This window comes from Galeopterus variegatus, unplaced genomic scaffold, assembly GCF_000696425.1.
Source record: "Galeopterus variegatus unplaced genomic scaffold, G_variegatus-3.0.2 Scaffold6082, whole genome shotgun sequence".
In the NCBI taxonomy this organism is placed as follows: domain Eukaryota; kingdom Metazoa; phylum Chordata; class Mammalia; order Dermoptera; family Cynocephalidae; genus Galeopterus; species Galeopterus variegatus.
In genome coordinates this window covers 45,677-62,911 of record NW_007732193.1, presented here as the reverse complement: position 1 = coordinate 62,911, position 17,235 = coordinate 45,677, and the positions used below count along the sequence as shown (strand labels likewise).

The 17,235-nt window shown below is 39.8% G+C and overlaps 1 pseudogene; it reads left to right on the top strand.

The window, feature by feature from the left end:
• Positions 1-14,632: 14,632 nt before the first annotated feature.
• On the top strand, positions 14,633-16,453 carry LOC103605802 (annotated as a pseudogene).
• The last annotated feature ends 782 nt before the right edge of the window (positions 16,454-17,235 follow it).

Here is a 17,235-nt window from a genome sequence, read left to right as displayed (position 1 = left end):
AAATGGAATCAAAAGATAATAAACCTTTCTATGAACTTTTTGAAGACATCTCATTTAAGGCAGCCAGTATGAAACCTCATTCACATCTTATATCAAAGAATTGTTAAATGAGCTGCTCTTTTTGTGCATAAAACAACATAAGACATGAATATACAAAACTTAACATCATGGAGTACAATCAAATCTGTTTTCTAGTCTTATTCTAAGAATTGTTCTAACCTACTCATAGTTTTTAATCCACTAAACAGTTTTCCCAAAAGTTTAGTCATTCATTTGCACCCTTCATGCTTTTTGCCATACTATATATTATCTATACTATTAGTTCTCTTTAAATCAACTCACTTTTAAATATTCAAATGAATAAAAGAAAACTTTATATCATTACTATTAATAAATAGAAAAAAACAATAAAAATAAATACACAGGAAGTCATACAATTTATTTCATTCTAGTTAAATCTTGTTGCTTGAGAAAGTTGTAGCCTGAAACCCACTCTCTCTCTCTTTATTAAAAAAGGGAAATTGGAGGGGCCAGCCCGCGGCGCACTTGGGAGAGCGTGGTGCTGACAACACCAAGTCAAGGGTTAAGATCCCCTTACTGGTCATCTTTTTTTTAACAAAAGGGGAATTGGGAAATGTTAATGGATTGTTCAAAGACACAGTAGCACCTCTCTGAGACTTCTTGATGTAATCAGGAAGATAGAGAATTGAAAAGGCTCTCACATTTAACTCATTGTTATTTAATGCCACATGAACGTATTATTTAAAATCATCTCTCCCACTGTCAACAGCAAGAATCTCACCCTTTGGGAATCATTGATGCAAGCCTAGTACCTATTAACTTGGAGTATTGGCTATTTAATGTATGAACTCATCACAAATTACTGTAGCTAGACTTAGCTAGGTACCAATTTGTGCGCTAGGTTTTTCAAAGTGCAGATCAAGTTTAAACTTGATCCAGTGAGAGTATTTTTTAAGCAATGTTGAAAGAGGCATGTACAATACAATGGAACTTGAAAGGTGGTGAAAGCAGAGTCCTACCCTAAAAGGTTCAGGAGCCTTTCTCTACCCACAGAAATGCTGTCCCCTGGTTTAAGACCAGGACCCTTAAGCTTTATGTGCCTAAGAATCACCTAGGGAGCTTATTAAAATGTGAATTCCCAACTTAATTTCTGCGGAGTCTGATTTGGAAGGTCAGAAGTGAGGTACCTGGTGATTCTGATGTAAGAGGTAGGAGAACAACACTCTGATAAACCTGAAAGAAGGGAAAAGGAGGCTCTGATTTGGGAGGTGGCAGCAGGAGGGTGTCAGTTAATGGGGATGGAGCTAGTGCTGTGAGTGTAGGCCAGTGGGGTACCTCAGGGAAAGAAAGAAACAGGAAGTGAGAGGTGGGATCGTGGACAAATATGGCCTTCCCTTTTAAGTGAGCATCAAAAGTTTTCTTCTACTGGAATGAGAAAAAATTAGGCTAAAAGAGAAGTGTCTCTGGGGACTTGTATATTGTTGTATACCAATCTACAAGGCTTCTAGAGCTCAGAAAGTGTTCAAGATAAAGCAATAAGTTATATTCTATTGACATCTGAAGGAAAACACCGTTCATATTGATGTCTGGAATGTAAAAGTTAACGTTTAGTGAGAGGATTATCACCTTATGCTGAAGTATTTGTATTTCCTTGAAGTCTACTGTAAATTGCTGTGAATAAAGATAACCTTTGTGTTTGGTGCTTATATATTTTGAACCTTACATCCTCCTTGAAAGGTTACTTAGTTGTACAATTCTAGTTTTACAGGTAAGAAACTAACATTCAGAGAGGTTAAGTGATTTGTTCAAAGTTAATAGCTGCCTCTCTTTATGGTTATTTTAGAAAATATTTTCCTAGTGATTAGTTTGTATTAGGTAGCTGTTTAAATAAACAGTTCTATTTTTAATAGGAGAGGCATAATTAGGCAGGGAAAGTAGACTAAATTTCCTTCCATCTCAGTTGTACAAGCTACATACTTTTAAAACCAAGGGAATGTGGCTCAACAGTTCCATAGGGCACATCCTTATGCAAATAAAAGAAATCTTAAAAAGCACATATGTTGGTGAGCTAACTCTTATGAACATAATGAACAGACAGATCTGAGTGCCGAAATATCCTGTTTAGTGACAGTGTCTCCAAACTTTAGGTCAATGTCCCTACTCCTGAGCCAGTTATGACCAAGACTAACCTTATTAGGGACCCCTTTAGACATACGAACTGATCTTCTCCCCCCACCCCCACATGTTCTCTGACCTACTCAGCTCTATTGTGTTATTCTCTTGGTCTGAGCTGCATCTGATTTGACATTCTTCCTCTCCTCACCAGTCTATGTCCAGAAAGGCCAGGTCAATGTGCTTCCTGAGTGAATGTTCATGAGTTATGGCAATGTGCTGCTAGTCATTCATTCATTCACTTTTTCATTCATTTATAGACTGCTGACTATGGACAGGACTACATCAGATGGTGGGGATATCATGGTGAATCTCATTCCTGCCCCTTGAGAGTTTGGAGTCTAATATGAAATACTACGTAAGTGATAGCAATGGTGTTAAGGGAGCTGTGAAAGGTTAGCCTATGGGAACATTCACCAAAGGCAAAGGTGGAAGTGGGTGGGGAGTTTAAGACCTAAACCATGAATAATAAAAGTTAGCTAGACCAGGAGAGAGTTTGTAGGAAGAGAATGTTGCTGGCATACAATAGCGTGGGCGAAGTGTCTATGATGGATGCTTAGAGTTCCAGTTTATCCACTGTCATAATTTCAATCATCACCAATATGCTGACATGTCTCAAAAACCCATTTCAAGCTCAGATGTCTCTCATCACATTTAAATATTGAAGTATTCAATAGGAAGCTTTGCTTATACATTAACCTTTTTCTAAAGTATGAGTAGGAATAGCATTCTAGGTGGTTGTAAGGGGGTTGCATGGGAAACATCTGGGTGGAAAGGTAGATGGCAAAGACCTTTATCCCATTTTGTCCCAGTCAACCTTGTTGAAAAGGATGTCATAGCAGGTGTACCATGACGGATTTCATTTCCTGAGCCATCCATTCTCACCCCTTAAGCATCTCCTTCTGTCATATTATTCATTTCTGACCATATACTATAGTGTACTTCTTCTGTTTACGTCCTTTCCTTCCCCCTCTGCTTCATATGTCATTTAACCACGTATGGCTAAACCAAGGAGGTTTGTCTCCTTTAGTTTTCAAACTCAGCTTCCCCTTGGCTCAGTTTTCATCTCATTTCCTTGTCTTGGTGTTTTTAGACAATTTCCCCTATCCTAACAACCTCTCAGGCTTTCGTGTTGAAATTGTGAGGTTCTCTCTTCCTGACTGATGTTCTTCATTTTCAGAAAAAGAGCTAGATATGGGTGAAGTCTTGTACCACCTTTGCCTCCATGATTCCTTAGATCAAGAATGAATATAGGTTGGGTCTGAATCCCCTAATTCTTTTATCATTTTACCTAGTAGTTGTGTCTTGAAGATTTTTTAAAAGATTTTTTTTGTTCATATTTACATATGACAATATTATTTCTTTGGTTGTTTGTTATATTTAAATCTATTTTTCAGGAAAATAACATTATTATAAATGAAAAACTGATATTACTTGCAATAAATAGATCATGTAAAAATAAATAGGATGAAAACAAAGCAATGCTATTTAGTATCTGCTACATTAAAAAATTACTTTGACCTAGAGGTCTGCCATCTGTTCCAGTGGGAGATTAATAACTGTTAGGTGATAAAAATAATTTGTCATCTAAATCCAACTCTCTCCTTGCTGTAGTAGAAAACTTGCTTTCTCCTTCTGTGATTGAATGGTGTTTTGTGCACTGTCCTTTGTCCTTAAAGACCTTAAATAAGATTCTCACTTGTGCTGTATCGCACTTTGTGGAATTCATTGCTTTGGGCCATGTACTTGCACCTGGGCTGCAACTGGGTATGTTCAAAGCAGACTTATGTTCACTTTAGGCTGGCACACTGTGCGAGTCTGATTAAGATCTCTCTTTGAGCAAATATGGAACATTTTGAACAAAATACACAGAAGAAGAAGAAGCCTCTTAAATGGATGAAGAGTAGACCAACCACATGTCTTGGGTTGTCTGAGGGAGCCCTGGCTCAGTGTACCTTTCACACACAAAAATGTCTCAATTTTGATGACAAAATTATATATTCACTCTAATTAAGTGGCTTAAATACTATACTCACAATGAATCACAAGCTTCAGAATACATCACTTCTTTATTCAGTTTAAGAGCTGATGGGAAAGAAGAGAAAGCGTGAACCATGTTGGGGCCTCAAATACACTTTATAGTTTTTCTAATTGGTTTATAGTTACTATCAATTTTTGGCACACTTCCACTTTCCTTTCCTTTTAGCTGTTCTTTTCACATCTTTGTATAATTTCTGATTATGTGTACCATGCTATGTTTTGAACTTTCAATCATAACATCAGAAGGAAAACTTTATCGTAAAAACACAAAGCCTAATAGATTTGAGCCTTAAGCCATATTTTTTTTCCCTTTCACTTAATTATTTTACACTTGTTAATATTAACTAAAGACCAAAAGGAAAGGAAATACCCAAATATATTGAAAATATCCATTCCTTTCTCTCTATCGTATACCACATGATGTTTTGAAATATGTGGAATGGCTAAATGGAGCTAATTAACACATGCATTGCCTTACATACTTATCATTTGTTGTGGTGAAAACACTTAAAATTTATTCTCAAGTATATAATTTCAAGTATATAATACATTATTATTAACTATAGCCACCATGTTGTACAATAGATCTCTTGAACTTGTTCCTTCCAAGTGAAATTTTATGTCCTTTGACCGACATCTCCCCAACCCCTTGTACACTTAATACTTGAGTGGAATGTTTCATGCAGCAGGAGTCATTTTACTTAAACATGCTCCAAACTACCATTATATGCCAGAGCACTCTGCTAGATTTAGAAGATGAATGAAGACTTGGCCTCTCCTTTAGAGAAGCTCCTAGTCTAATGAGGTATGGCTATGCAAGTAGGAATCACAAAGCAATGTGACAAGGCTATTGGAGAAGCGTCCTGCCAGTTGTCGTAATATTTTTCCCACACCACCTTTCTAGGGCTATAATACCCCACCTCTGGATTATTGCTGTGAAGGCTGCCTGACTGTTTTCCCTTTCTCCAATCTCTCTCAGCTTTTGGAACAAGAGTTAAAAATAAACAAAAAATGTAAAAAATTAAATTGTTTGACTCCAAGCTACATTCATTAACTTTCTCTGAAGAACATCAGATGCCAGGGGTATTTGATGAAGCCTCAATCTGAGTCCCTCTCTCAAGGACCAGTCTTCATGAAGCTGCTTTCAACAGTGGGGGTAAAAGCAGGAAGCAAGTGACTATCCCAGGATGACCCATACTAAGTGAACTCATCCTAAGCCTGGAGATGGCCTCATAGAGTAGAAAAGACCAACTGAAAATGTCTTCATGAAGTCATTATTCCTCCCTCTTTTATTAATTCCTTACAGAGTTCAGCAGTTCCATGAAAAATTTCAGTTCCCGGTCCTTCTACTGGATTATCAAATAAACTTGAGTTTCATTAGATAACTGAGACACCACAGACTTATGCTGTCCTCCTCCAGTCTCCTTGCAGTGCACTGTTTTTACAAAGTGCTAGTTTTCATGTTCACTGTAACTTCTCATAAACACACAACCCACGTACGGCATCCCTCCCTTCAAGGAAAATGTCTTAAGCCCCATTCATATGAAATAAACAACGATCACAGAAAGATGCCTTGAACATACAGATGATGTTCTAAATCACTGAGAACATCCTAGAAGAGGATATAGTGTTTTAAAAAAATCTGTCTGTCCTGAAAACATTAATGATATTGGAAATGGAATTGAAGATAAGAGATAGCAGAGAAGCCCTAGTTTTTTTATCTGAATACTGAAATTCAGGTTCTGAGACTTCACAGAGAGAAGGTTGGAAGCAGGGCAGAAGAAAGAGCCCGGGAGGTGTTGAAGGAACATTCTAAGCAATTTTCTTTCACCTTGGGGCATTGTTTTAAACATATACACTGAAGATGGAAAATAGCCAGCCTGCACAGGATGAAGGTCACAAAAGTGAATACTGCTCAGGCATCATTATTTCCTCTCTCTTGGACTTTATCACAGTGGCATGGTCCAGGGCACTTAGAGTGAGCAAAAGATGCTTGTTTTTAATAATTCTGCTGCAGACAGGTCAGGAATGTAGGCCTAAAATCATGCTTTGCTTGGATGAACCTTAAAAGCATTGAATTATAGGATCTGAAAGGCAGAAGGACTTTAGGGATCTTTTAGTTCAATGTTTCTCAAAGTGTGTGTGTGTGTGTGTGTGTGTGTGTGTGTGTGTAGGTAGAAATCTGTTTACCGTCTATATCCCAATCATCAGAGTGCCAATAAATAAGGAAATTTCTGGATCTTACCACAGATCAACTGAATCAGAATTAAAAAAAAATAGACTATCCAACCAATTCTTACATACTAAAGTTTGAGACTCACTGTCTTAATCCACCCTTTCATTTACTGATGAGGAAACAGGGCCACTTCTCCAACAAGGCTAAATGGTGGCAAAAATGGATAAGACCAGAGTTCTCCTGACCCCAGTCCAATACATTTTCTTTATGATTTGATGAAGAGATTCGGACTTTCCTATAGGAATTACTACATCCTGTCTCATGCAAACAACAGTCTTGAAAGGTTCTTTAGTGAGGTGAAGCTTCCAGATTTGCAGGTGCTTTGATTTATCAGTAAAATGCTAAAGGGAACACATTTAAAAAGAAAAAATTAATTGATTAATTAATTTTTATTGAATCATAATTGATTATACATATTTTTGAGATTCAGTGTTGACATGTTGATCAAATCAATATTACTAGTATATACATAGTTACAAATTGTATTTATTCTTTGTGCCCCTTATCTGATCTCTCCCCATCCCCCTGTCCTTCCTCCTCTCCTCTCTAATTACCCTAGATTTCTTCTCTCCTTCTGAAAGAGTAATGGTTACTCTGTTGATTTGTTGCCTAGATGATCTGTCCAAAGAGGTGTGTTCAAATCCCCCAATATTATTATAGAGCAGATGCTCTTCTGCCACTTTGAAATGGGCTTTGTGGAGAGAGACATTCTCTTCTTTTCTATGGTCTCTGCTGGTGACTCTCCTTATGTCAATGTACTCCAGTGGTTGGTGGACCATCTGCATGGTGGTTGTGACGTCTAGCCACTTTCACGGCAGCTGTGGCTACTGTGGTGGGCCACCGACATGGAGGTGAAGTTTTTGGCATGCTCCTTGGCACTGGCAGTGTGCCTGGTTGTGGGAGGGGGTTCTGGCCCTTGGCTCCATGCCCTGGGCCCCCAGGCAGGGCCTGAGGTGCTGGTGGTGTGCCTGGGCCAGAACTAATATTTTGTCCTTTGCTTACTTCTAAAATGGGGGAACTTCCTGTAGGAAGTTCAACCAGTACTTGAGCTAAATTGCTGCTTTGTTGCTGTTTCCCTTGGGAAGGCTTTCTGTGAAGCTCAGGGTTTAATGGTTGACCTTATAGGTACTTCTGTCTCTCCAGAGACCCAGTGCCCTTTGGTTGTGTAGATACTTTGATCTGGGCCTGAGTCTTTTCATCAAACTGAACCCCATGCAATTCTGTATTCCTGACCAGTCTCCCCTCTGAGTGGTCCTGGGCTGATTGGGGGGCAGATCGGCTGACCATGCTGTATCCCAGTATTCTCTGGGTGGGCCCATCTCCCCCACCGCCTGTGCTCCAAACACTTCTCTTGGGATGGGCCCTGTACCAGTCCCTTGTGTTGCCTCTGTATGGCTCCTTTTTTCAGTTGTTCTGGCTCCTTGCTTCTGTGTGGGTCCTCAGGAATCCTATTAGTGATCTTGCTGTCCTGTGGGCCACCAAGGTCCTCTTCTCTCCTGCCGCCGCCAAGCAACTCCATCCACAGGGCACAGGTGCAGCTTCTGCCAACTCCTGCTACATGTGCTCAGCAGCTCCAGCCTTAAAGCAGCTGTGGCTAGAAACACTCTGAGCAGTTTTTTCTTTATCTCATTTTGTGGCTTCTCCCATCTTCATGAACTCTGTCAGTCTCTCCTCCTCTTCCCCTAAGCTCCAGTGGCCCCAGCTTGGCTGTCGTTACATTTTTATAGTTATAAATTGGTTGATTTGTGTGAGAGAACGACACTGGGGACCATCTGTTCTGCCATCTCGACCAGAACTCCCATCAAGGGAACACATTTTTACATGAGGATTTAACCATCAAGACTAGTTGCTTAAATCCTGCTGAGAAATTTCCTGATGACCCTGGATGAGACACCCCCTAGTTGAGTCTCTTTATGCATCCAGGCTCATGTTTGGCTCCACTCAGTTCCACGGTAACCATGAGGTACAGTTGTGCTTTCAAATTCTCCATTTGATAGCAAAGATGTTTTCACAAGGGGCTTCATGGGGCATGCACTTGAGCCATTCACCCAGGATGACAGCTCCTTGACATCTCCTATGTGTCTACTCACACAGCTGGTTTGGTGCAGAAGCATCCATCCACTCCTACACAGGTTGAATACACACAGCATATTCATTTTTTAAAATATTATATGAAGGATCTTCAAAAAGTTCATGGAAAGATGCATATTATATTTTAAATCCATTTTTCCACCAAATTTTTGAAGTACCCTCATATACCAGGTATTTTTATAAATTTTATTTTGGACAAAGGATTCTATTGCCAAAATTGAGGCATTGTAAAATATATTTTAAAAATGCATTGCTTTAAAGAGTAAAACTGAGTTCTGCTTTTGGAGATGTTCTCTGTGGGTTGCTGTGTCATTGCTATGGACTGAATTGTGCCCCCTCCCCCCACCCCCCATTCACATGTTGAAGTCCTAAACCACAATGTGATTGTATTTGGAGATAGGGCTTTGAGGAGGTAAGTAGGTTAAATGAGATCATAAGGGTGGGGTCCTAATCTGATAGGACTGATGGTTTTATAAGAAGAGGAAGAAAGCGCCCTCTCTCAATGTGAGCACACCAAGGAAAGGCCACATGAGCACACAGTGAGAAACGAGTGTCTGCAAGCCAGGAAGGGAGCCCTCACCAGAAACTGACCATGCTGGCACCCTGATCTTAGACTTCCAGCTTCCAGAACTGTGAGAAATAAATGTCTGTTGTTTACGCTGCCCAGCCTATGGTATTTTGTCATGACAACCTTAGCACACTAAGACAGTTATGAAGAGGAGGCCTGATTTCAGAAACGTACATGAAAACACACAGTACTATGGCCCCCGATAGGCCCCTTTCTGAAACACGCATTTCTCAATTCAGATATTGTTTAGTGTGTATGGCTTCTGTTTGTGGAATCTTTTATTTGGCCTTTTAGCCTCCAGCTTCTTTCAGATAGCTCCATGGCAGGGTGACAGTAATACCCCACCAGGGTGTCTTTGGGATTGTCAGCAATGACATTATGCACTGGGGTCTTGCCTTATTATCTTCTTTTTTTCCCTAATCCTCTTAAAATTTTAAGTGCACTACATTGTATTGTTAATTATAGGCACCGTATTATACAACAGATTTCTAGAACTTATTCATCTTGCATAACTGAAAATTTTTTCTTTATCATGTTCTTGAGGCAGTGTCTAACCCCTTGGGTTTGTGTACTCTTTATGAACACATCATAAGTATTGTCCTCAAACCTCTACAAGTAACTAATAAACTTAATTTAAGGTGACTTTACTTCAGAAAAGTTATTTCATTGACCCACATTTCTTCCAGCCTTAGCACCACCAGAAAGCAGAGCTTCTGCATGAGTGGCATACCTGCCAGGGCATGCCTTAGAAGCAAGAGAGGGAAACCTTACTGAAGATATTTGGGGGACAAAGACCTGATATATAGTTGTAAGGTGGCATTAAAGAAAGAGAATCCATCTTAAGAAATGAGGGAGTTAGTGAATATGTGGGTGTTTGTGGAGAAAGGAGGAGGGAGTCAGGTTTGTATGTCTGGGAAGTGGCCCATTGCTGGACTATGGATAGACTCTCCAGAATTACTGACATGCCACAAAACCACAGACTTGGAGACAGCATTCTCATAAGGGAAGAGGTTGAGTACAAGGTCACCCAAAGGCAGAGGAAAATATTTATTTTACTATTTAGAGTTGTTTTCCTTTCTTTAACCAAACTCTCTTTTAATTCCATAGCAAGAGTGTTTTACTGCCACTTTGGGTTTATGTGGATTTATTAGTGAATTTCCCAGGGAGCCACAGCATTACCCAAAGGCTCCTAAAGCATATTTCACCAGGTAATGATTAATGTCATGTTATAATTTTGCAATACCATTGCCGACCAATTAGTTAATCTGTTAGCTAGGGTTCTGTCAGTACCTTATCTGTAAAGCATAATAATTTATTAATGTAACTATTCCTCTACTGCAGCTGTCAGTTCCTTCTGGAAAGTATAGACTGAACCATTGCATGTCTTGTGAAATGTAATTTAAATATATTGCTCGAAGACCAAATATATCATTTATGTGTATGTGCTAATGATTTTAACGGAGATCTAAGCCCTCATTTTAGAAGTCATTTAGCAATTTGTAGTAGAATAGTAAATTGGGCCTTAAATAAAGTATTTTCTCATTATTATACTAGTCATGAGAATCACAACCGTAGAATCATAGTAACTGGAAAATACCTTGGGGTTCATATAATAAAGTCCATTAATTTTACAAATTAAATATTTGAAGACTCAAGAGGGTAGGAGAATTGTCCAGGCCTCCTGAGTATTTAGATCTTTTAGGTTAGAGTAATGGTTAATGCAGATTTTATGTGTTTTCTTGAAGTTGTTACTCATGAGATATGCACTTATTGCTTAAGAATATATGTTTAAACACCAGCTCAGACTGAGGACTGAGAAGAAAAGCAGGAGCACAGGATGTAGAGGAGGAGGACAACCTCCTCTTCCCAAGCAGAAATAACTAATGTCATTCATACAAAGCCCTCACGCTTGATTGCACAAACATCCAATGCTGTTTTGCAAAATGAGAAAAGATCATCTGTGGATGAAATATCTGTGTGGGGAGGGGCAGGCTCTGCAGTCTGCCTCTTCCTAAGAGGTCAGAAGTGGCAGTCTCTAAAGACAGTTTTCTCCAAAATTTTGAATCCATTCCTAAAACCCAGGAAGCAAATCAACTTGTTAATTCAACCACGAATTCTTACGATGGTTATACATTAATATTGCCAGGGGAAATTAAAATTCCTGATGCCCAGGGCACCTCCTCAGAGCAATAAAAATCAGAATTTCTGAGCTGTGGCCCAGGCACTGGTAATTTTTAACACTCCCAGTTGACTCTAATGTGTAGCCAGTTGAGCCATTCAATTTATACACTTTACTGTCTTACTATAATCCTCACTGTAACCATAAAAGGTGAAAATAATATTTTTAGTTCATTGTTAACCACAACTTCTTACTAATAGGATGCATGTGCCTAAAAAAAAAAAAAAAAAAAAAAGATTATTTGTAAAGTGTTCTTTCTGTCAAGGAAATAAAGGAATGTTTATGTTTAGCAAATCATTTCTCATTCAGATGGCACTGTTTTTGATCTGTGAGATTCATTCTCCTTTTAAAGTTTAAATATCAGTGTTTAAACCCTACTCTTCAATTATAAACTTGTGTTGCTTTTCCTTCCTATGTCCTTTGTCTGAAGATGGAATGTGCTTTCAGTGATTTTCCAGTCAATAATAACTAACATTTATTAAATCCCTAATGTTTGCCTAGTCCTGTATTATGCACTTTGTACACTTAACTTATTCCTCACACCAGAACTATGCATTAGATATTATTATCCTCATTTTATATAAGGAGAATGGAGCCTCAGAGAAGATTAATTAGTTGTGTAGACTACACAGCTAGAGATAACAGCAACTCTGATTTCCTAAATAATGTTTTTTTCTGCTCTGGCACACCGTATCCTGACCATAACACGGTGTTGTGGTGAAGTTCTGAACTGAGAATGAGCAAATGTGTGCTCTTGTCCTGGATCTGCTACTAAGATGTAATCAGACAAGTCCTACAACCACTCTGGATTTGAGTGTCTTTATCTTAAGAAGTCAAACAGGAAGAAACAAACAAAAAAGGTTAAAGAATAGAAGAAAAAAGCCACTCACAGAAGATTATATTTTGATTATATAAAATTCCATTTAAATGAAATTTCTAGAAAAGGCAAAACTATAGAGACAGAGTGTTCCAGTGGTTACCTGGGGTTGAGTGGTGGGAAAGGGGATTGATTGCCAAAGAGACATGAGGAATTTTTTGGAGGATGGGAGCATCCTAAACTAGATTGTTATAATGGTTGCATAACTGTATACATTCACAAAAAGTCATATAACTGTACACTTCCAATGAGAGAACTTTTTGGTATATAAATTATACCTCCATAAGGCTGTTAAAAATGGTATTTGATTTGCGCTACAAAATGACTGCTACAATGATTCTATGAATACTATTTGTGGCATTTTTACAATAAGCGACTTTCATTGCTACAACTTTGACAACATTTTCACTTTTATTTTTATATGAACCCACATTAAATATACAGTTGATAACTCTTGACAAGTGTATACATCTAGGCAACCACCACTACACACAAGATATAAAACATTTCCATCACCCCAAAAAGTTCCCTGTGTCCCTCCTAGGCAACATCCCTTTCTTCCCCATGCCATTGCTGGCCCCAGGCACCACTGACATGCTTTCTGTCACTATAGATTAGATTTGTCTTTACTACAGTTCCATAAAAGGGGAAAGAGACAATACATACTCTTTTGTGCCTGACTTCTTTCACTAAGCAAATTGTTTTTGAGGTTTATCCATGTTGTTGCATTTATGAGTAATTCTTTTTATCGTTGAGTAATATTGCATTGTATGAAATATATCACAATTTGTTCTTGGCTGTCACGAATAAAGCTGCTATAAACATTTGCGTACAGGTCTTTTATGGTCTTATGTTTCATTTCTTTTGGGTAAACACCTATACAGAGGAGTAGATTTGCTGAGTAACATGGTACATGTATATTTAACTTGTTAAGAAAACGACAAATTGTTTTGCAAAGTGGTTGTATCATTTTAAATTCTTGCCAGCAGTGTATAAAAGCTCCTATTGTTCCACATCATCCCCAACACTTAGTATTGTTCTATTATTATTATTTTTTATATTAGTAGCTTTTTATTTCATCAGTACTTGGTATTGTTCTACTATTATTTGTATCAACATTTCATTTCTCAGTGAAATTTATTACATAATTTTGAGGTTTTCTCAAAATAATGACAAGAAATATGGCCTAATTTTTAGAAGCTTTGTGTGCAAATTAATTCTTACTGCTTGTCACATCATCAATTATTTAAAAATTCAAACACTGAAGCTTAGCAAAGTTCTCCCACGAAAATTTCAATTAAATGCACTAAGATGAAAGTGGTACTAGGTGTAATTTTAATTGAGAAATAAAAGTTTAATTGGGCAAAATCTGGACACTCACACAGAGGAGAGTAGAAACCAATTAGACTTGGGAATGCCACATCAGTAGGTCGGTGCCTAGCATCATCATTTAATTTCTTGCATTCCAAGCTTCTTTCTTTATTTCTAAAAGCTTGACCTGGACATCAGTGGCTAAACATAGGAAATAAGAAAATTGTTAAAATTTGGCCAACTCTTTTCTACTTCTAATAGTTATGGTGACAGGAAGAGTCTGGTCTGAAGTAGAATTCAAAATGTCATCTTCCACAGGCTTTAAAAAAATATCTCCACATAAATTCTCTTAACTCTTTTACAGAATAGACCATGAATTCTCAATGGGGATAATATCATCCCCAAGGGAATGAAAATTTGTCCTTGACGGTGGCAGAGGATGCAAAAAAATTTACTCTTTTTTACCTATAAAGTATAGACATACATGTAGTACATAAACAGAGACAGTAGCATATCTGTCGTATTAAATTTCATGGAGGAGGGGGCAATCAGAAAGGATGTCTGAAAACCATAAAGAGGGCTGTGGTAATGAACAAAAGGTTTAGAAATTGGAATAGACAGAGGACAGAAAAGGCCATGTGAAGAGTTTGAGGGGACTGAGCAAGTCAAATGTCTTCGATTGACTACCCGAATTTGGTTTGGAATTGATCTCTCAGAATCTCCCTACTCTCAAGATTCTGTTTGGCCTGAACTCATTAGCTTTGGAACAGGAAGGAAGAAACCTATGATTTGTTCAGAACTATTTGTAAATTAAAAATTTTCATTCTTTATCTCACTTTCTTTTAAAACAGTACTTGCAAAAAAAGATATTGTCATCTCCACTTCTTATAGATGAGGAAACTAAGGCTCAGTGAGATTAACATTTTCAAATTCTACAAAGGATACACAGCCGTTTCTGAGTGTCATAAGTGAGTATAACAACCTGAGTTTGTTTGATTTCAAAGCCCGTGATTTTCTAGCTCCCCATGCGATAGCCGGTAATCGCTGGTTAAAGTAAAACTAGTTTCTGTCTCTCCCACTTCATTTTATGCTCCTTAAAATTAGATACTGTGTCTTAATCAACTTGTAACTTACAAAATGCTTCTTAAAACAAGCAGGATTAAACAGTCCAGTAGCAGAAATGAAAATTCATATTTGTCAGTGCACAATGTTATTACAGATGGAAAAAGCCATCAGAACTGCCACGTGACTGTGGGCAAGAGCAGCAGGACGCTGCAGCACATTGACTACAGGATGAGATGCATCCTGCAAGATGGCTGGTTCTTCATGGGCACCTTCAAGGCTTTCAACAAGCATATGAATTTGATTCTCTGTGACTATGATGAGTTCCAGAAGATCAAGCCAAAGAACTCCAAACAAACAAAGGGAAGAGAAGCGAGTCCTCAGTCTGGAGCTGCTGCGAGGGGAGAAGCTGGTCTCAATGACAATAGAGAGACCTCCTCCCAAAGATACTGGCATTGCCCGAGTGCCACTTGCTGGAGCTGCTGGTGGCCCAGGAAGTGGCAGCGCTGCTGGCAGAAGAATCCCAGCTGGTGTTCCCATGCCCCAGGCTCCTGCAGGACTTGCTGGGCCAGTTCGTGGGGTTGGTAGTCCATCCCAACAGGTGATGACCCCACAAGGAATAGGGAATGTTGCAGCCCCTGCAGCTGCTGCCACAACCAGTACTGTGGGGGCCCCGACCCAGTACCCTCCTGGCCAAGGGGGTCCTCCCCCACCTATGGACCAAGGGGCACCCCCTCCAGGCATGATGGGCCCAGCTCCTGTTATGAGGCCTCACATAGGTTTCCCAGTGAGGATTCCCCCTGGATGAGGTGGCCCCCTCCCCCAGGTATGCGAGGCCGGGATTGCAACCCTCGGTGTTGCATCTGCACCTCACTCAGCCAGTGAGCGGGAATCGGTCTGTATGTGGGATCTGAACCCTCGGCGGGAGCGCCACCACACTCCCAAGGGGCGCACTGTAGCAGTGCGCCACCGGGCCGGCCCCAAAATGGGGTTTTTTTAAGAGTAAAACTAGTTTCTGTCTCTCCCACTTCATTTTATGCTCCTTAAAATTAGATACTGTGTCTTAATCAACTTGTAACTTACAAAATGCTTCTTAAAACAAGCAGGATTAAACAGTCCAGTAGCAGAAATGAAAATTCATATTTGTCAGTGCACAATGTTATTACAGATGGAAAAAGCCATCAGAACTGCCACGTGACTGTGGGCAAGAGCAGCAGGACGCTGCAGCACATTGACTACAGGATGAGATGCATCCTGCAAGATGGCTGGTTCTTCATGGGCACCTTCAAGGCTTTCAACAAGCATATGAATTTGATTCTCTGTGACTATGATGAGTTCCAGAAGATCAAGCCAAAGAACTCCAAACAAACAAAGGGAAGAGAAGCGAGTCCTCAGTCTGGAGCTGCTGCGAGGGGAGAAGCTGGTCTCAATGACAATAGAGAGACCTCCTCCCAAAGATACTGGCATTGCCCGAGTGCCACTTGCTGGAGCTGCTGGTGGCCCAGGAAGTGGCAGCGCTGCTGGCAGAAGAATCCCAGCTGGTGTTCCCATGCCCCAGGCTCCTGCAGGACTTGCTGGGCCAGTTCGTGGGGTTGGTAGTCCATCCCAACAGGTGATGACCCCACAAGGAATAGGGAATGTTGCAGCCCCTGCAGCTGCTGCCACAACCAGTACTGTGGGGGCCCCGACCCAGTACCCTCCTGGCCAAGGGGGTCCTCCCCCACCTATGGACCAAGGGGCACCCCCTCCAGGCATGATGGGCCCAGCTCCTGTTATGAGGCCTCACATAGGTTTCCCAGTGAGGATTCCCCCTGGATGAGGTGGCCCCCTCCCCCAGGTATGCGAGGCCTTCTTTGACCTTTGGCCACAGAGTTACGGAAGTAGCTCCACAGAAATGTGGGCCTGATTTCCCAGGGCTCCGTTGCTGCAGATCTGTTTGTTTGTTATAGTGGTGTTTGCGGATTCTCACTAGGTTGTGCTGTTTCCCTTACAAGGCCCACTTGCCCGGTAATGCGCCCATCAAGGCCCTAGACTAATCTTGGCCTTCCTTCCTTGGCTCCCTGCCTGTTTCCTGTAAGGCTGTACATAGTCCTTTGATTTCCTTGTGGCCCATGAAACTGGTTTATAATAAACTCTTAAGAGACTATTATATAAAAAAAAGAGAGAGAGAGAGAGAGAGAGAGATGGGAAAAGCTAAGGTAAACACATAGCCCACAACAGAGTCACTGGGATGTAGAACCTGAAGACATAAATGAGAAAAGAAGTTAGGACACTTCCCAAGTAACTTCAGCTTAAAAGCACTATTGTTTTAAAATGAGATATGCATAATAAGATAGGACTCTAATAAACAAAAAGTAACATCTGTCCATGATTTAACAATAATCAAAAGGCTTAGAGGGTATAAAAAGTAAAAGTTCTCTTCATCTCAGTCCACAATTTCATTTCCCAAAGATATACCCAGTAAGAGTTTCTTGACTATTTTTCCAGAAATACTTTATGAGTAGCATACTTATACAATCTTGTTTTTGCATAAATAGGACCCTATTTATACACAGTTCTGTCCCTTGCCTTTCACTTAGTGGCATTTCTTAGACCTTCTCCCATATTGGTACCTACAGATCCCCTCGTTCATTTTCAGGAATGTATAATATTCTTCTTCTTCTTTTTTAAAGGTGACC